This window comes from Myotis yumanensis, unplaced genomic scaffold (genome assembly GCF_028538775.1).
Source record: "Myotis yumanensis isolate MYYU_CA2020_CCGP unplaced genomic scaffold, mMyoYum1.0.hap1 SCAF_23, whole genome shotgun sequence".
NCBI classification, from domain to species: domain Eukaryota; kingdom Metazoa; phylum Chordata; class Mammalia; order Chiroptera; family Vespertilionidae; genus Myotis; species Myotis yumanensis.
The window spans coordinates 12139788-12160274 of NW_027223774.1; the positions used below are offsets into that span (position 1 = coordinate 12139788).

At 43.6% G+C, this 20487-nt stretch overlaps 1 pseudogene; it reads left to right on the forward strand.

Moving 5' to 3' along the window:
* Positions 1 to 9904: 9904 nt before the first annotated feature.
* On the forward strand, positions 9905 to 15692 carry LOC138999817 (programmed cell death protein 2 pseudogene; annotated as a pseudogene).
* Positions 15693 to 20487: the final 4795 nt, after the last annotated feature.

Here is a 20487-nt window from a genome sequence, read left to right on the forward strand (position 1 = left end):
GTGTCCACAGGTAATGCATATATGCATATAAATTCTTTGGTTAATCTCTTCTGGGTCCCCCTTTCCTCTGAGATTCATCAGCTCTTCCATGGTTCTGTGCCTCTGGTTCTATTCTTTTTTCTTCAGAGAGGAAGGGAGAGGAAGAGAGAAATAGAAACATCAATGATGAGAGAGAATCATTGATTGGCTACCTCCTGCACACCCCCACCAGGGCTCGAGTCCATAACCCCAGGCATGTGCCCTGACCAGCAACCAATCCATGACCTTCTGGTTCATAGGTTGATGCTCAACCACTGAGCCACACCAGCTGGGCTCCGGTTCTATTTTATTCATCAGTTTATTTTGTTCATTAGCTTCCTTGTTCATTTATTTTTATTTTTAGATTCAATTGTTGATAGGTATGCATTTATTACCATTTTATTGTTCATACATTTTATCTTTTATTTCATCTTCTCTTTAAAGAAGACCCTTTAACATTTCATGTAATATATTTTTGGTGTTAATGAACTCCTTTAACTTGTTCTTGCCTGGGAAGCTCTTTATCTGACCTTCAATTCTAAATAACAGCTTTGCTGGGTAGAGTAATCTTGGTTGTAGGCCCAGGTTCCTTTCAAGATGCTGCCTAGTGCTGGAGCTCAGAGTAAGTCTGAGTGAGTCCGTGTACCGACCCTTTAAGAGGAACTGACTGGGACTCTCCCAGCCTCTGTGTCACTCAGCCATACTCCCCAATGGATTTTACAGCCAGAAAGTGTGGGGACTTCTCTTTCTGGCACTGAAGCCCTGGGCTGGAGGTCTGGTGTGGGGCAGGGACCCCTCACTCCTGAGGGAAACCTCCATGTCCAAGATATCCCTCCCAATTTTAAACTGCCACATGTGGGTGTGGGACCAGCTGGTCCCATGATTCTGCTCCGAGTCTGCCCCTCCTGCCAGGCTTGATGTGCTTCTCTTTTAATTCCCTACTTGTAGTACTTCCACTCAGCTAGTTCAGGTGGTTCTGTATTTCAGTTGTAAATTTTGATGAGTACCACATTTATCTATGCTGCCATAATGACTGGAACTCTTCAGAGTTTTTTAGGGAAAATTATGAAGTTGCAGCATGATCTAGAAGAAGAGCAGGGGCCGATGGAACCCTGGTAGGGAGAATGAAATGTGAATAGAGAGATGCAGGATAGAGACCTCCGAAATTCATAGAACTGACTGAAAGAGAGCCTAGTCCAAAGAAAGGCTCTATCCATGTTTCTCACTATTATTTCACTAGAGGCCTGGTGCACAAATCCCTGCACATTGAAAGGAAATTAATTAGAAGAAATATTTTAGAGGCCAGGGAGGGACCGCAGGAGGTTAAAATTTTCTACAAAAAATTCTCTATAGGTTTGGACATTTATGTCCACACTATTGAACATTTGAAAAGTGGTTCATGAAATGAAGACACTGCGTTTTTCATTTTGTTTAATTTTAATTCATTTAAAAGCAGCGTGTGTGCAGGGGCTACCATATTGGATACATGCTCCTGAGAGAGACACACTGCCTCAGATGCTGACCATCCCCAGGTCCCCCAAGTTCCCCTCACCTGGAAAACACTTCTGAGCTACGGCCTGGAGTCAGCAGGTCCTGGGAGAGCCCTGGGTTCCAGGAACTCGCTCTTGGTTCCAATCGCTCTGGCTCTTCCCAGGGTTACTGTTTCCAAGATGAGGCTGAACCTGGCCCAGGTGATTGCAGCATGAGGTGCACCTGGCTCAGACCTCACAGCCTCAAAGGGCTTCTGGTTTCCTTCTCCTAAGGCAGCGGTTCTCAACCTTGGCTGCACATTAGAATCACCTGGGAATCTTTTTTAAATCCTGATTTCTGGGCCTCATCCTCCGGAAATTCTGTTTCTTTGTTACTATTGTGGCCCCAATATGGCAGGGCATTTCTGACCTAGAGCTAATCACCTCAATTTTTAAATGTGGGTATTTAAAATAAACCAAGGTTTTGGTAACTTATTTGGCCTTTCTTTGTGTTTCAGCATGAAGCATCCTCAGAAAAGAAAAGAGGCCCCGGCTGCAGCTCTTGAGGCAAACAGACCTGCGTTCCCACACCCGTCGTGTAAACTAGACGGAAGTAAAATGCACTGTGGAGCCTGGACCTCCTCACTCACCTGCACAATATTCACAGCTGAAACTTCCTTCTGTTATCGGCTATTTTTTTTTTTTTTGCTCTGATTAATGTGCTTTAGGGCATTGGTCTGAGTCAGAGGGAGCTCTCCAATGAGACTGAGCCTCGGACAAACTGAAACAAGCCTTCTTTTGGGTCATACCTGGGATGGCCGTGTCTCCCAAGTGAAAACTGTGCCTGGTGAAGGTGGTGGGGGTATGAGAGCCTGTGAGATGTTTGCAGAGCGCAATGGAGTCATTAAATCAGCTTATCTTGATGGGCATGCAGATACCAGCAATCATGCAAGATCCCAATCTGCTGACCTGGAATTTCATACTTACCGTGGGGAAGTGACTATTCCCATTCCCAGGGTCTGAAATGATACATACATGGGGAGCTTGGTTCCTCCCTCCATTGCACAAACTCTACTCGCAGTAGTTACAAACTCCCACAGGAATCTTCAGTGCTCAATAATCTCTGTGAAACTTACAGGCAAATCTGAGTGAATATGCAGATGGTAGACATATCGTGGAGAGCCTCAGGGTGAGGCCAGGGCAAAGGGAGAACTTCAATTTTATTGTGTTTTCCAAAGGCGAACACAGTGTTTACTCCTCCACACTCTCATCTGCAACATGACCTTGCCACTCCCCATCAAGAGATGGAGTCTGACTCCCCTCACTTTGATTCTGGGTGAGCTCACATGAGCCACTTTTCCAATAAATGTGGCACAAGCAATGCTGTATGATTTCCCAGGCTGGGCCAAAAAAACGATTACATCGTATGTGTCTTTCTCCCTTGGAACAGCCCTCTGGATGCTGCCCCTTGAGACGCCCCCACGCAGACCCCACCACCAGTAGGTAAGTGCCCAGGGCTCAGGGAGAGGCCAGATCTCAGTGTCCTGGCTGAGTCCCAGCTGCTGGACGCATTTGAGTCGTCTTAGCCCAGGTGCCAGACACCTGCACAGTGAGCCTCCCGATGATTCCAGCCCCAGCCTTGGGGTCACCCAGCCTTCACGTCTTCCCAGCTGAGGCCCAAAGATGTTGGAGCAGAGACACTCCTTTTCCTCTGTGTCCTGTCCAAGCTCCTGACCCACAGGAAAACCCTGAAATGGTGGTTTTTGCCACTACATTTGTGGTGGTTTCTTATGAAGCAACATGTCACTAGAACAGACATAGGTATATGGCCATGAGGAGCTGCTAAAACAGAGACAAAAACCACATGGTGTTGGCTTGGGGCTGGGGGATGGGCAGACACTGGAAGATCCTAGAGAAAGTTCATGGAAGCTGGAAGGGCCTCAAATAGACTCTGGGTGCAAGCTGGGAGGACGGGAGCAAGTTGTTATGGACTCTGAGAAAAAGTAACTCGTACAGGGGCAGAAAGTTTTGCAGCACTGATACCTGAGGTGATATTTAAAACAGTAAATATACTGAGTAAGCTGCTAGATTTAAGAATATTTCTAGCTTTACCAGTTTGGCTCAGTGGATAGAGCCTCCACCCTCACTCTAAAGGATTGAGGGTTCCATTCTGGTCAAGGGCATATACCTGGTTTGCAGGGCTGGATCTGTGGAGCTGGTCAGGGCATGTGAGGGAGACAACCAGTCGATGTGTCTTTCACATTGGTGTTTCTCTCTCTGTCTCTTCCCCTCCTTTTCTCTGGCCCTTTCTACTCTCTCTAAAAATCAATGGAAAAAAATATCCTTGGGTGAAGATTCACAACAAGAAAAATAATATTTCTAGACAGAATACTAAATGCACCCAGTGGTTTCTTTTAGCCACATATGATCAGAATAGGGATATGAGAGGTAGAAAGGAGAAAATGTCCAGTTTTCCAGCAAATTTTAGGGGATATGTATAGAATTACCAAAACTTGTTGAATCCACACTAAAAACTCTTTCTCAGTTCCTGCCTCTCCAAATGGCAAGATTCTCAAATTATAAAACAGATTCTTGGCAAAGATTAAATCCTTAAATCCAGGGGGAGGCTGTTAGGTTCTCTTTAAGACCTCAGAAATGTCCAGGGCGATGCCACCACACCGAGCCTTTTAGCAAAACAGTATGCCCTCTCTATCTCGAGGTCAGTCTCCCAGTTCCCACCAAGTAAACTAAAGGGCATCTAAGAATCTGAAGGCAATTGTATCACAAGGAGGCTCCAGGTACAAATGCACATACCAAAGAAATGTGCAGTGTGGTCTTTGTTTAATGGGTGAACCCCACCCATGGAATTTATGGAATAGTCACAGTTTTAAGAGGATTGTATGAACAGAGCACTGTTAGCTTGGACTAAAAGTGACAGAGATGAAAAGATACCTATAGACCATCAACATGCTGTAGGCACTCTATCAGCTTGAGTTCTCCAGAGAAACAGACCAATGGAATATCTCTCTCTCTCTCTCTCTCTCTCTCTCTCTCTCTCTCACACACACACACACACACACACACACTCACACACACACACACACACACACATCATTTATGACATGAACTATTGGTCATGGCCTCATTCCCTAGTTGTCAGTACAGAAAGCACTTCTTCCTTGGGGCACTCACTCATTCTCTCCCCAGATTGTGTCATCTCTCCTTTGTGTCCCTTTATGTTTACTACATGCATTTTAAAAAGTAGTTAAATTCATATCCCTTTAATGTCTGTCCCCTGCCCTAGACTAAACCATGATTGCACTCTGCAACAAGCACAGGGCCCTGCCAGAGCAGATGTCTCTGTTTATTGACATCAGTGGCAGTCATATCCAGGAAGGAAGTGGAGGTGAATCAGATCCAATTTGATAAAAAAGGATAAGGAAGACCAAATACCTAGGAGTAAATGTGATAAGAGTGTGAAAGGTCTTCACACTGCCAACTTCCAAACATTGCTGAAATAAAGAATATCGAAATAAATTCAGACAGACCTCTTCCGTGCTCCTGGCTTGGATGTCTCGATAGTCTTCAGGTATAAATTCTCCCAGATTGAGGTAGATATTCCTTGCAATCAAACTCAAACACCCAACAGGTTTTTTTTTATTTTTGCTGCAAATTTACTCCTGAATGTTGTCTAAGGACCTAGAAAAAGTAAAATAATTTAGGGAAATGGTGATTATGTGTAAGATAACAGTAATAAAACAGTATTATATTGCTTTAAGGACAGAATTAATCAATGGGACGGGATAGAGAGCCCAGACAGACCCACACATATATGGTCACCTAATTTTCCAAAAGACACCCTTGCAATTAGATGGAGAAAGAGTGGTCTTTCCCTAGGTAGTGCCAGGTAATTGAACACCCATGTGGAAAAGCGAACTAACTCACACCTAATACAAAGATTAATTTTAAGTGGGTTATAAGACTAATGTGAATGATGAGACCAGGAATCTCCCAGAAGAAACTTGGATTTGGGAGTAAACAAAAAAAATCCTTTAAAGAACTCAAAAAGCGCTACCCATCAAAAAAACTAATCAATTGATAAATTAAACTTTATTAAAATTAAGAACTTCTGTTCAGGAAGAGTGTGAAAAGGCAAGACACAAACTGTGTTAGAGAGGGGATGAGAGATGAGCTAGAGACAAGGAAATACCACATCCAGAGTGCAGCACCAATCAGTAAAAGACCAACAATCAATGTTTAAAAATAGAAATAGAACAGACACTTCTGTTGGAAGCTACCCATTGTCTTCACTATCAGAGACCTGTGAACAAGGATCCCGGAATGCTGGTGAACCTTGAGCCCTGGCAAGGGCCAGAGCTATGCACTGACAGTTTAGTCTAGACCAGTGATGGCGAACCTTTTGAGCTCGGCGTGTCAGCATTTTGAAAAACCCTAACTTAACTCTGGTGCCGTGTCACATATAGAAATTTTTTCATATTTGCAACCATAGTAAAACAAAGACTTATATTTTTGATATTTATTTTATATATCTAAATGCCATTTAACAAAGAAAAATCAACCAAAAAAAATGAGTTCGTGTGTCACCTCTGACACGCGTGTCACAGGTTCGCCATCACTGGCTAGACAATGGTGGCTCAAGCAATTTCCTGACCAAATAGTCTCAAAGTAAATCTTTACTAATACTTACAGACCTTTAAGATAGTCTGTCTGACATTCCAAAACTCAATCAGGAAGAATCTAAAAATCTCAATAGGCCAATAACGATGGAAGAAATTGAAGCAGTCATCAAAAAGCTTCCAGCAAACAAAAGCCCAGGACCAGACGGCTTCTCAGGGGAGTTTTACCAAACTTTTAAGGAAGAACTGAAACCTATCCTCCTCAGATTACTACAAAAAGTCCAAGAGGATGGAACACTTCCGAACACATTTTATGAAGCTAGCATCACCCTAATACCAAAACCAGGTAAAGACAACACAATGAAAGAGAATTACAGGCCAATATCCCTCATGAACATAGATGCCAAAATCCTCAACAAAATCTTAGCAAATCGGATCCAGCAGTACATCAGAAGGATCATACACCATGACCAAGTAGGATTTATCCCAGGGATGCAAGGATGGTACAACATCCGTAAATCAATAAACGTGATACATCACATAAACAAATTGAAAGAAAAAAACCACATGGTCATATCAATTGATGCAGAAAAAGCATTTGACAAAATCCAACACCCATTTTTGATAAAAACTCTCAGCAAGGTGGGAATAGAAGGATCATACCTCAACATAATAAAAGCCATATATGACAGGCCCACAGCCAACATCATACTCAATGGACAAAAACTAACACCATTTCCCCTAAGAACAGGAACAAGACAGGGATGTCCACTCTCTCCACTCCTGTTCAACATAGTCCTGGAAGTATTAGCCATTGCAATTAGACAAGAAGAAGAAATAAAAGGCATCCAAATTGGAAAAGAGGAAGTAAAACTGTCCTTATTTGCAGATGACATGATATTATACATACAGAACCCTAGAGACTCCATCAAAAAACTACTAGACTTAATACATGAATTTGGCAATGTAGCAGGATACAAAATTAACCCCAAGAAATCCGAGGCATTTCTATATACCAATAGTGAACTTTCAGAAAGAGAGATTATAAAAACAATCCCATTTACCATCGCACCCCAAAAATTAAGATACCTAGGAATAAACTTAACTAAAGAGGTAAAAGACCTCTACTCAGAAAACTATAGGACGTTGAAAAAAGAGATAGAGGAAGACATAAACAGATGGAAGAACATACCATGTTCTTGGATTGGTAGAATCAACATCATTAAAATGTCCATATTACCCAAAGCAATCTATACATTCAACGCACTTCCCATTAAAATACCAATGGCCTTCTTCAAGGATCTAGAACGAACTCTCCAAAAATTCATCTGGAATAAAAAAAAGACCCCGAATAGCTGCAGCGATCCTGAGAAAAAACAAAGTAGGTGGGATCTCAATGCCAGATATCAAGCTGTATTACAAAGCCACTGTTCTCAAAACTGCCTGGTACTGGCACAAGAACAGACATATAGATCAGTGGAATAGAATAGAGAGTCCAGAAATTAGCCCGAACCAATATGCTCAATTAATTTTTGACAAAGGAGGCATGAACATACAATGGAGCCAAGATAGTCTCTTCAATAAATGGTGTTGGGAAAATTGGACAGATATATGCAAGAAAATGAAACTAGACCACCAACTTACACCATACACAAGAATAAACTCAAAATGGATAAAGGACTTAAATGTACGACAGGAAACCATAAAAATTCTAGAAGAATACAAAGGCAGCAAAATCTCAGACATATGCCAAAACAATTTCTTCACTGATACAGCTCCTAGGGCAGTTGAAACTAAAGAGAAACTGAACAAATGGGACTACATCAAAATAAAAAGCTTCTGCACAGCAAAAGAAACCATCAACAAAACAACAAGAAAACCCACCTCGTGGGAAAACATATTTGCCAACGTCATATCTGATAAGGGCTTAATCTCCAAAATTTATAGGGAACTCATACAACTTAACAAAAAGAAGATAAACAATCCAATCAAAAAATGGGCCAAGGATCTAAATAGACACCTTTCAAAAGAGGACATTCAGAAAGCCAAGAGACATATGAAAACATGCTCAAAGTCACTAATCATCCGAGAGATGCAAATCAAAACAACAATGAGGTACCATCTCACACCTGTCAGAATGGCCATCATCAACAAATCAACAAACGACAAGTGCTGGAGAGGATGTGGAGAAAAAGGAACACTTGTGCACTGCTGGTGGGAATGCAGACTGGTGCAGCCACTATGGAAGGCAGTATGGAGGTTCCTCAAAAAATTGGAAATGGAACTCCCATTTGACCCTGTGATCCCACTTCTAGGAATATATCCCAAGAAACCAGAAACACCAATCAGAAAGGATATATGCACCCCGATGTTCATAGCAGCACAATTCACCATAGCTAAGATCTGGAAACAGCCTAAGTGCCCATCAGTAGATGAATGGATTAGAAAGCTGTGGTACATCTACACGATGGAATACTATGCTGCTGTAAAAAAGAAGGAATTCTTACCATTTGCAACAGCATGGATGGAACTGGAGAGCATTATGCTAAGTGAAATAAGCCAGTCAATGAAGGAAAAATACCACATGATCTCACTCATTCATGGATAATAAAGACCATTACAAACTTTTGAACAATAATAGATACAGAGGCAGAGCTGCCTCAAACTGATTGTCAAACTGCAGTGGGAAGGCCAGGGAGGGTTGGGGGGGAGGAGGGAGGGGATTAAGAGATCAACCGAAGGACTGGTATGCATCCATATAACCATAACTAATGGACATAAGACACTGGGGGGTAAGGGAGGGCAGGGGTCTGTCAAGGGCGGGGGGGAAAAAAGGACACTTATGTAATACACTTTGTAATACTTTTAGCGAAAAATAAAAAATAAAAAAAAATATTATCAAGAAAGTAGGTAAATGTGCACTTACACACTTAAATTGGATAAACTAAACTCTAAAAATATTTAAAAAAAAAAAAAAAAAAGATAGTCTGTCTGTTATCAGAATTGCCTGCCTGACTAGGGCAATATGTGTATCCAAAATTGAATAAAAGGTTGGCAGGGTCTGGGCACCAGTGAAGTCTTTCCCCTAGAGTTGGACTCTCTGCTTGGCCCCCCAATATTTCCAAATTATTATTTCTTGTCTTGTCTCATCATTTGCCCATGGCCCTTCTCCAGTTCCTGAACCCTAAGCCATGTGGGACGTGGCCTCACACAACTTCAAATGAGAGGCTACCAAATAGTCCATGTGCAGATGAAATCTCCCACTTCAGTCCTCATCAGAGAAATACGAGGAGATACAGCCACTCATCCATGAGAACGGCTACAGTTTAATCCGTGTCAGCAAGGTGTGCAGCAACTGGGACCCTCTGGGGTGCGAATTGCTCTAACCATTTCAGAAACATGTTTTGTCTGTGAAAGTAAACATATGGCCACCCTGTGAACTGGTAACTCCCTCAGAGGAGATATACACATTGGTTCATCAAAAGGCAGGTACAGGAATGTTCAGAGAAGCCTCATTCGTTCTAGTCCCAAACTGCGAACAGCTCACGTATCCATCAGTGGTAGACAGACAGGTAGATAGTGGTAAGTTCACCAAGGGGAACAAATGCTCCCCAGCGACAAACACGATCTGCTGCTTCACACATAGATACTGTGTCTCTCAGACATCCTGTTCCATAAATAAAGAAAACATAATGTGTGGTTCACATTGGCAATTCAAAGCAGGCAAAACTAATCTGTGAATATCATTAAACTAATCTCAGAATATCATTAAATCTGGGCATGTGCCCTGGAGCAGTGGAACTGGGATTTGTGGGGGTGGCTCAGGTGAGGCTTCTGAGAGACCAGAAGTTCCAGCAAAATGGGCTGGTGGCTGGGTGCAGCTGGGCCCGCTGCAGCCGTACAAGCCTCTGCCTGCTCTGCTTATCCCTTTCCAACAGCCTGCTCCTCTTCTGGGGCCACGCCTGGCCTCAGTGTTGAGTGGCCCACGTGTTTTTAGAAATCAGCCACCTGGGAAAAGTGACTTCTACTCATATGGGCCACCTTCTGAGCATCCTTCCCCGGAGATGGGAGGATCTGTGTGCTTCCGGCTCAAGCCTGGGCTCATCTCTGCAGGGGTGGCTGCTGTTAAGGCCCCAAGTGCTCTGACATCACAAGGTGTGTTGTTACAGTAAGTAGCACCGGACTGTGGACTGCAGATCTGGACACAAGCAGGTTACAGACAGTCAGATAATTTGAACAATACAGTTGCAGACCACAGCTTCCTTTGTCCAGAATTTGAAATCGTCACAGAAACAGAAGATGGGGTTACACCTGAAGTTTTAGAAACCAGAGATGAATCAGAGATTACAGGGAGCATGGGTGAAGTAGCTGAGAAAGAATTGGATTCCATGGAAAAATGAATCCAAGAAAGATATCATTTTCCAGAAGTTTAAAACTAAAATAGCCCTGGAACTGGAAGAGATTCTCAAATACAGCAGAGGGAGCGCCCCCATCTGGATCTCTGTCAAAAATATTCTTCAAGAAAAGATTCTAGATTGCCCCTGTGGTGCCAAGGGAATATACGAATTCCAGGTCTTTTTAGGACTTTTTAAAAATGGAATTTATTGGGGTGGCATTGTTAATAAGATTATATAGGTTTCAGGCATACAATTCTATAGCACATCATCAGCATATTGTATTATGTGTTCACCACCCCAAGTCAAGTCTCCTTTCATCACCATTTATCCCCTCTTTACCCTATTCTGCCTTTCCCCACCCCCCTTTCCCTCTGGTAATCATATACTATCGTCTGTGTCTATGAGTTGTTCTTTGTGGTGTGGTTGTTGTTGTTTTGTTTTGTTTTGTTTAACCCCTTCACCTTTTTCACCCGGCCTCCCTAAGGCCCCTCCTCTCTGACAGCTGCCAGTGTGTTCTCTGTATCTATGAGTCTGTTTCTATTTTGTTTGTTCGTTTACTTTGTTCATTAGATTCCACATATCAGTGAAATCATGTTTCATTTTTACAACTTTATCTTAAGGAAATAATTATACCAGAGAGAGGTACAAAGATGATGTTTTAGAATGTCTAAATATGAGAGAGACAAAAATGTCCAGTGGCCCACTCATTGAAGGGGCAACGGTTTGATTTCAGTCAAGGGCATGGGTTGCAGGTTCAGTCCCAGGTCCTGTTCAACACATGGGGGAGGCAGCCAACCCTTGTGTCTCTCTCACTTTTCTCTCTCACTTCTCTCTCTCTCTCTCTCTCTCTCTTCCCTTTCCCTCCCTCCCACTCTCTCTAAAAATCAATGGAAAAAGATCCTCAGGTGAGGATTAGCAAAAAATGGTCCAGTGACAGGAATTACATAAATTTTGGTGCATCTGTCCAGTAGGAGGTTAAGCAGTTTTAATGATACAGACCTATACACACAACCAAATAAGGTACAGACCTGAAGTCACCAAGACACCATTATAGATGATATTCATAGTATGATCATAAATTTTTAAAAATATTTGTGCATGTGTATGTGCACAGAAATCAATCTGAAAAGATATGTAAAAAGAGAATGTTATTAAATCTGGATGGAGTTACTGACTAACAAAGGAAATAAGAAAGCATTTTTGAAAGATGTACATGGTCTATATCTTGATGTGAGTGGTGGTTGTACACATAAATTCTTCAAGCAGTACATTTAATATTTGTGCACCTCAGAAAAATTAAGAAACAAAAATTATTTTTGCAGCCCAGCTGGTGTGGCTCAGTGGTTGAGCATTGACCTATGAATCAGGAGATCTCAGTTTGATTCCCGGGTTACAGGAGGCAGCTGATGAATGATTCTCTCTCATCATTGATGTTTCTATCTCTCTCTCCCTCTCCCTTCATCTCTGGAATCAATAAAAAATATGTCTATTTTAGATTTCTTTAAACTTTTATATATTTTTAAAAATTTATTTTTGCATTGCAAAAGGTTTTCTCTTTGATAGAAAATAATGCTGGAATTTCCTGGGAAAGGTTTTCTTTTGTATTCTCAATATTTCTTCTTTTAAATTTGTTGTTAATCCTCACCACAGGATATGTTTTCCAATGCTTTTTTAGAGAGAGTGGAATGGAGGGAGAGAGAAAGAGAAAAATTGATGTGAGAGACATATAGACTGGCTGCCTCCTGCACCCTCCCTGACCGGGGGTGGGGAGTGAACCTGCAACAGAGGTAGGAGGTACTTGTGTGTGTCCTTTACCTGGAATTGAGCCAAGATCCTTTTGTTCATGGACCGATGTTCTAACCAATGAGCAACACTGGACAGGTCTTAATTTTTTAAAAGCTACTGACAGCATAGACATGAAATTATATATATATATATATATATATATATATATATATATATTTCTTTAATTGATTTTTTGGGAAGGGAGCAGTAGAGAGAGAACTAATATGAGAACGAAACATTGATTGGCTGCCTCTTGCAAACCCCTTACCGGGGATTGATCCCCAAACCTGGCATGTGCCCTGACCAGGAATGGAATGGAATGGAACCAGCATCCTTTCAGTGCATGGGATAAGTGCCCAACCAACTGAGCTACCCTGGCCATGGCATGAATCTCAATATTTTTGGCAAACTATGTTGCTTAGGTGTTACTTTCCTTCTTAATGCCCATCCTTCTAATATATTTTTTTTTCTTGAGAAAAAGTCTACAAAGATAGGCATTTTCTCTGGATAGATTTTCCTACACCTTCTTATCTGTGCAGTTAAATTGTTTCATCTGTTACATCTTATATATAATTAATTACATATAATCTCATTTTTTATTGATACCTTTTGTCATATGTCAACACCTTTCATTTTTGCTTAATTGAAGAGCCTTAAGGCAAGTGAGACTTTCTTTGTTCTTAATTATTCCTTGCCAAATTACCTTTTAGATATCACAACTCAGAGGTTGTATATTTCATATTTTGTTTTGTATTGCTCTGAGAGAGGGGGGGAGACAGAGATAGAGAGAGAGACAGAGATAGATTGAAACATAGGTTTGTTTTTTTGCTTATTTATGCATTCACTGGTTGCTTCTTGGGCGTGCCCTGACCACAGGAGATCGAACTTGCAACCATGGTGTATTGGGAAGATGCTGTAACTAACTGAGCTACCCGGCCTAGGCTTCATGACGTTTTGAAGTAAACGAGTCACAGAAAGGACCAACTAAGAGTAGAGATTGTCTCTGGGGAGTGGGGAGGAGCCCAGAATAGGGGAGAGAGAAAGCCAGGATTTGAAAGGGCTTGCATGGAGGGGGGTGTGCCTGTAATAAGGGCCCAGTATTCTGCTGCCTTGAAGGGTGTAGAAAAGGATTCAGGCAACAGAAAAACATGGTCCTGAAGTGGGATGTACATACTGGACCCATGGAAAGGATGCTACGTATTTTCACTAAAGTTCAGTTTTCATCTCCAAGGAAGCCTCTTCCTCCCCCAGCTCCTGCTGGGTTCCCCTCTACCAGGAGAGACCCTTGAAGGAAGATTCAGTCTAAAGTTGCAGATTGGACCTTCGTGGTAAAACCTCTCTGCAAATTGCTATTTTACGACACACAGGGCTCCCTTTGAGTGCAGCCAATGGCATTAAGTTCACTCACGTTCATTCATTTTTTCTCTTTTTTTAAATTTCTTTATTGGTAAAGGTATTACAAATGTGTCCTCATTTCCCATTAACCCCCAACCTCCCCCCCCCCACTCATGTTCTCACCCCCCTGTTGTCCGTGTCCATTGGTTTGGCTTATATGCATGCATACATGTCCTTTGGTTGATCTCTCTCTCTTATTACCTCCCTCCCCTAGTTTCCCTCTGGTGATTGATAGTCTGATCGCTGTTTCTCTGTCTTTGGATCTGTCCCTGTCCTGTTCATCAGTCTATGTTCTCTATATTCCACAAATGAGTGATACCATGTGGTATTTATCTTTCTCTGACTGGCTTATTTCACTTGATTTCAGCAGAAATATATGGAAGGCCTGTTCTGTGCTGTGCACTGTCCATGGTGCTGAAGTCACAGACATGAACAAAGTCCCTGCCATCATACAACATTAGTTCTTGGTGTGTGCAGAGCAAAACCAAGCAAATACATATATAGTATGTCACAAAAACAAGGAAAACAAGCAAAAATATGTCAGAGTGATAGGAGGGATCAGGAGGGATGGGGACGGGGGCTATTTCAGACATAGTGGTCAGCAAAGGCCTCTCTGCAGAGGTGACTTGGGAGCAGAGGTTGGAATACAATGGGGCAGAGAGGTGTTCAGGTCTCTGGAGGAGGGATAGAGGAGAAGGTGAGTGAGAAATCTTGAAGGAAGCAGAATTTATATGCTTGAGACACGAAGAAGACAGTGAGGGGAGAGGAGTGGGGTGAGAAGAATGGAGCAGGTGTTGAGAGCCTCCACAGGTGAAGTCCCATGGGGTTATGTTGCCATGATGAGGATCTGGGATTCTCTGCCAAGTGTGATGGGAAGACACCCGGGGTGATAAGTGCAGAGGGCAGTGACCCATGTGAAGGACCCCTCTGGGTGCTGGATGGAGAATGGACCTAACATGCATGACTCTTACTCCTACTGACAGGTCACAGCTCTGCTCTCCCTTCTCTAGGACAAAACCCTCTCTTCTCCTCTGAACCATGGGAAAAAACATGCTGTCTGTGCTTCCTGCATTAAGGCTGCCCATCTGTACACAGGAATCAATGCCTCTGGGAATTTAACATTCATGGCTCTGGCATCCACTCCATGAGCACCTGTCCCTACCCCTTTCTGTTCTCTGAAGCACAAGATCCCATAGGAAAGATAGGAATGCTTTTATATGTCTGGGGATACCTGACTTTAAGAGACTTGGTAAGGCCACATCTGAAATGCCAGAATTCTTTATCCCAGACCCCTTGATGATAGGGTGCCGGCAGGTGACTCGAGCTCAGCTAATCTGATGTGCCCATTCTGCCTTTGACTAGTGGGGGCTGCGGTGGGAAGGCTCTCACTTCCTGGCTGCAGGCACAGACCTAAGGTGGCTTCAGGATGGCACTGAGGGCCAGAGAACGCAGTGCTGCTGGTGGTGGCAAATGCAGGAAGACCCATTTCAGGCACATGCATTAGTCACAATAGTTTCTCAACTTTCTGATCAACAACTTGGTTTCAAAAAGAATTAGGGCTGTGGGGATAAGGACATATATGTAATAACTTAATCAATAAAAAAATAATTAGGGCTGCTTAGCTGTGGGCCATGTCTCCATACTTCCAATCAATGATCAGGGTCTCCTATATCCCTTCAATAAATTCCTTTTCTAAACTAAATTACCTGGAGTGTGTTTATCCTGATTGTGTAGATTTCTCATTGACATAGAGCATATCAGGATGGATGCCCAAGTCCAACTCCCCAGCCCAACATATCTCACCCCACTCCTAGTATCCACTTCCATCCCAGCCCCTCTCTCCCATCCCCATGTCCCCTGCAGCACCTTAAAGGACACTCAATCCTCTCCCTGGACTCTCATCTTGGCTCTTTTGGAGCATCCCTGCATCCTTCATCTTCCAGGTTCCCAGAGAGCCCAAGACCAGCTCTGGGGTGCTGCCCCCAACCTGATGAACCAGATCCCCAAAGAGTCATCCTCAAACTAACAAAACCCAAGCTAGCTTCAGAGCATACCCCAGGCAGGAAACATGACTACAAATTAGCTTGTTGTCAACCCCATTACTTTCCCACAGGGCTGGTCTGCATGCTTGTGCACCTGTGCTTAGACTCAGGTGGAGTTTCAGGTGAGGATAAGAAGGGGGAGGAAATAGCCGGTGGAGTAGTGAGATGGGCTCCTACATCTCACCAGACTGAGTTTATTGCTTTCTGGGACCCACACCTGCTCCATCCCTCAGGATTCCCCTCAGGACAAGGTTCTGGCTGTGCCAGCCAGCCTCCAAGTGTGGGAACTATATCTATGATGCCCTTGAGAACTGCCCTGTGGAAGAGACCCACTGCCCTTTGTCCAGAGTGCCTGTGCGTACATAACTGCACCTACCTTGCTTCCAGCTGTGCAGCCTCAAATCCTCTGGTTTCCTGGAGAAGATGACTAAGATGACTTTGAGGAAAAGGTGCCAGGAGAGAAGTCTGACTGCTCCTCTGCTTCCGTCATGAAGGAATGCCTCGGGTAGGGGCCTGCTGTGCTCCAGGCTGCAGAGAGTGTGGGGTGAGCAGGGGACAGTTTAATGTCTGGGTCCTCCAGGCAGGGCACCTGCTCTGTCCTCCATCTCTCCACCTCTTGTCCCAGATTCTCCTTCACCTGCTCTGCATCTATGTCTCCCTCAAGCCCAGTCTCAGAGTTCCTCTGTCGTTCTAGTTGAAGAGAGACCTGCCAGAGGGACCAGAGCCCATGATTCCTGCAGCCGCCTCGAGGGGAGCCTGGGATCTGCCTGGCCCTGGGATACAGGGGTGGGGTGGGGTGCAGGGTGCTCTGAGGACTTTGGAGAACACAGCGCTGTGTGTCCCATCTCATCAAGATGCAATTCAAAATAAAGCAATACCAAATGCTAACACCATGCTTAATCGAGTGCTCAATTAAGCAAAGAAGTTGTTTTTCTTGATTTTTGGCTTGCAAGGTGTGGTCTAAGGTTATGACTTGTTTCCTTCTTTGTCCTCCTGTTGTGCTGAGTCCTAAACGAAGGTGTGGTGTGCATTTTGAGGTGGAGAGATTTGAAGCCTGATAGGAGGGTGATCGCATCCAGAGATAAAATTTCTCTGAGTAACATCACCATTCCTGGGTAGGCACTCTTGCTCATGGCCTTCCTGCTGTGAAATTGTTTGGAAAGACTCCATAGCTTGTCAGGATTGTAGCCTGAGCCAATGTGTGCCCTAAAGAGGAAGAACTTCTGATGACTCAGGTACCTATCACCCTCTCAGCCTCAGGGCTCATTCATTTGCACCTTCATCCAAGGACTGGGACCTACAAGTCTGTCTAACCCACTTCACTTCCACCGAAGACAAGTGGGTCCTCATGGCCAGGGATGGTCTCACCGGTGACTAGGATGAAGGAACATATTTCCCCTCTGCTCTCAGAGTCTGGCTGGAGGGACGTGTGGAGTCCCAGCTCCAGGTTGTAGGTGGGAAGTGGGAGAGCTGTCCAGTCAGCTCTGCTCAGATCAGGGGGTCAGGGGGAAGCCCCCTGGACTGAGAAGACCTGTTGCCATGGACTGTCCCCAGACAGAGGGGGATTGGTGAGCTTCGTTCTGCGCCATCCAGAGGCAGGCCAGCCACTGACAGTGCCAATGCTAACAAGATCTGCCGCCCTCCTTCTGACTTCTCTCCACTGGACTCTCTGTTGATGAGGAGTTTTGTGCTGTCTCTCCCCACCCTCTGTGACTCTTCCCTCCTGTCACCTTTTCTCCATCTACCTTAGGTCTATCCCAATTTTCTGATATTGCTTAAAATAACAATACAGACAACAGAAATATATTTTATTGAAAGCTGTTTCATCTGTTGATAATTAGAGATTATACAGTGAGAGTTGACAATATTTGTTACATCACTTCCCCTCCCCAATGGTAACTGTGTTTACAGCACACTGCTTGCATTTTTCTATGAATGTTATATATTTATATGCATATAAATATGGGTACATGTAGGCTACACTTTTCTCTTTTAAAAAAATGGGATGATGATGATGATATATATATATATATATATATATATATATATATATATATAACCTTTGAATTCCTAAAAGCTCACCAATATTTCTTATGGCTGCCTAGATTTCTAGATTTCCATTTTATGAATAAATTGTAATTTATTTCATTTGTCTTCTTTGAAAGTCACATGAGTTGTTCCCAATTTTTCAGTTTTATCCTAAAAAATGCTGCAATATGTAATCTTGCACATATTTTTATGTACATGTTAGAGAGTCCCATCAGACACAGCACTAGGAGGGGAACTGTGAAGCAGGCTGTGTGAGATGCACTGAGTCATATGTAAACAGAAAACAAAATAAAATTGACCCTATGTACAAATTCATTGTCTTACATAACAAGAGAATGAGTCAGGGTGGACCCAGGATTTCAGTTCCACCTTTTTAATGGCCTCCAATAAACCTGGCACCACACGTTCATGTGGTTTTTGTCCAAAGCCCCTGGATGCAGGCCCAGATGCACATGCACAGGGAAGACCTCCCAAAGCTGACCAGAAAGGTAAGGATTAAAGAAGAACTAGCTGTGTCCGTGGGAGTTTAATGCATTGAGGTGACTGAGTGAGGATACAGCAAGGCCAATGCAATTGAAAGAAGTTTGATGTTATAGTTTCACCGTTTCCCTAAAAAGGAGAGGCAAGTGTGCAGGGCCACATGGGAAAACAACAGGTGTTTCAGGAGGCAGAGCAGGAATGAAAGGGAGTCACAGGTCAGAGCCCTTGGGTGTTTTCCACGGAAAAGGCAGAGCAGGGCGGAGCAAACAGCTTAGGGTCAGCTACTTTGAATAATGTTGGTGGGCTCTGGGCTGTAGGGTGATTTCTAGCTGTCTGGCTCCTGGCTCTGGTTGATTTCCCCTGAGCTGAGGAAATACTGGCTTGGTGTGTAAAGTAGATAAAGGGTCTGTGTAGAGAATGGACACTGGGTCGCAGGGAGATGTAAACAGCTTGGCCATTAGTTTGGTCCTATAATTAGTGGGTCCTAAATAGGTAAGTACAGACTCTAAGACAGCCGTGGGCAAACTACGGCCCTCGGGCCGGATCTGGCCCGTTTGAAATGAATAAAACTAAAAAAAAATAAAAGACCCTACCCTTTTATGTAATGATGTTTACTTTGAATTTATATTAGTCCACACAAACACTCCATCCATGCTTTTGTTCCGGCCCTCCGGTCCAGTTTAAGAACCCATTGTGGCTCTCGAGTCAAAAAGTTTGCCCACCCCTGCTCTAAGAGGACACAGCGAGGACACGATCCCAGACGGAAGGGCACAAGGGGTCACACTGACCAAATGCAGTGTGGGATTCTGATTGGATCCTGAGCAGGCAGCGGTCAGTAGGGGGCAGTTGGGAAAATGAAAATAAGGTCTGTAGATTAGTCACTAGTGTCATGCCAGTGTTCGTTTCCTGGTTGCAATACTGTGTTAGATTCATATAAGATACTAACACTAGAGGAAGCTGGGGTAAAGATAGTTCTTTACTGTCTTTGAAACATTTTTGTAAGTCTAAAATATTTCAAAATAGTAAGATAGAAAGTGTTTTAAAAGATACTAATAAGAAATTATTATCATATTCAATGTAATATTCATTAAAGATACCATCAGGGCACCCTAATATGCACCCTCGTTCCCTCAATTTCAATTGTGAGCTCCTCCTCTGTCAGTATTGTGTATCTAGTTCCCTGAGCTTTGGTGTGGCCTGGGGTGTTGTGGCTGAGTCACATACAGATACCTTCTTGGGAAACTGTGACACACCACCCAAGCATAGCTGCCCAGTGTTTAGACCAAAACTAAAAGCAAAGTGTTATGCAAACTGCTGAGGTCCCAGAAAAGCTCAGTGTACTGTTCTTGGGTTCCCAAAGAAATAACCCGAACGACTGGCGGTGAAAGGTGTATGTTTATTTGGACTTACATGTGCAGCGCTGGTGGCCAACTACTGAAGTTTACTGTGACACCGGCTTCCACCTGTGAATTTGAACCACTAAGTCTCATCCTGTCTGTGGGTGGGCTGCACTGTGGGCACCAGCAGATGTTATTGTTTTGCCATAACCCAGACATTCCAACCCAAGGTTTTATAGAAAACAGAAAAAAAAAAAAAAAAAAACAGGGCCTGCAGAAAGAGGGGACATGCCAAAGCTGTGTGAGATCCAAACGCTTTTTTCTTGACTGAGGAGCTGGCCAGGCTCCCAAGGTTTCACAGTCCCCTCACTGATGGCCTTCACTGTGTTTCCCACTGGGTGGGAGGGGGAGTTGGAGCATGAGAAGGGGCCCATGTTCCCATTTACCACGCACAAAGGCAGACTGACTCTCAGGATGTGATGGATTCTCAGAACAGGGTGCCATAGCTCTTACCCACCATATGTGGCCCAGAAAGATTGCCAGAGACCCAACCAGTAGCCATTACAGGCATTCTCCACCCAGTCCATGCTGACTGCAACTTTCCTGAGAGAGACTCAGGTTGGGCAGAGCCCTCCCAGCACAATTATAGCCAACAGCTATAATTATAAGCTGGAACCTATGATCCGAACACGTGGCCCCACATGCCTTGTGATAGAGTTCAGGTGCATGTAGTTGAGTAGGGTTGAAACTCACAAGAATCCTGTAAACAACTTGATCACGCCCCTACTTTGCCTCATGGCATCTGTTATAAAATAAAGACACAGCTTGTGGGCGCTGACGCTGTCTCCTCATCAGGGAGCAGCGTCCCACTGAGACCC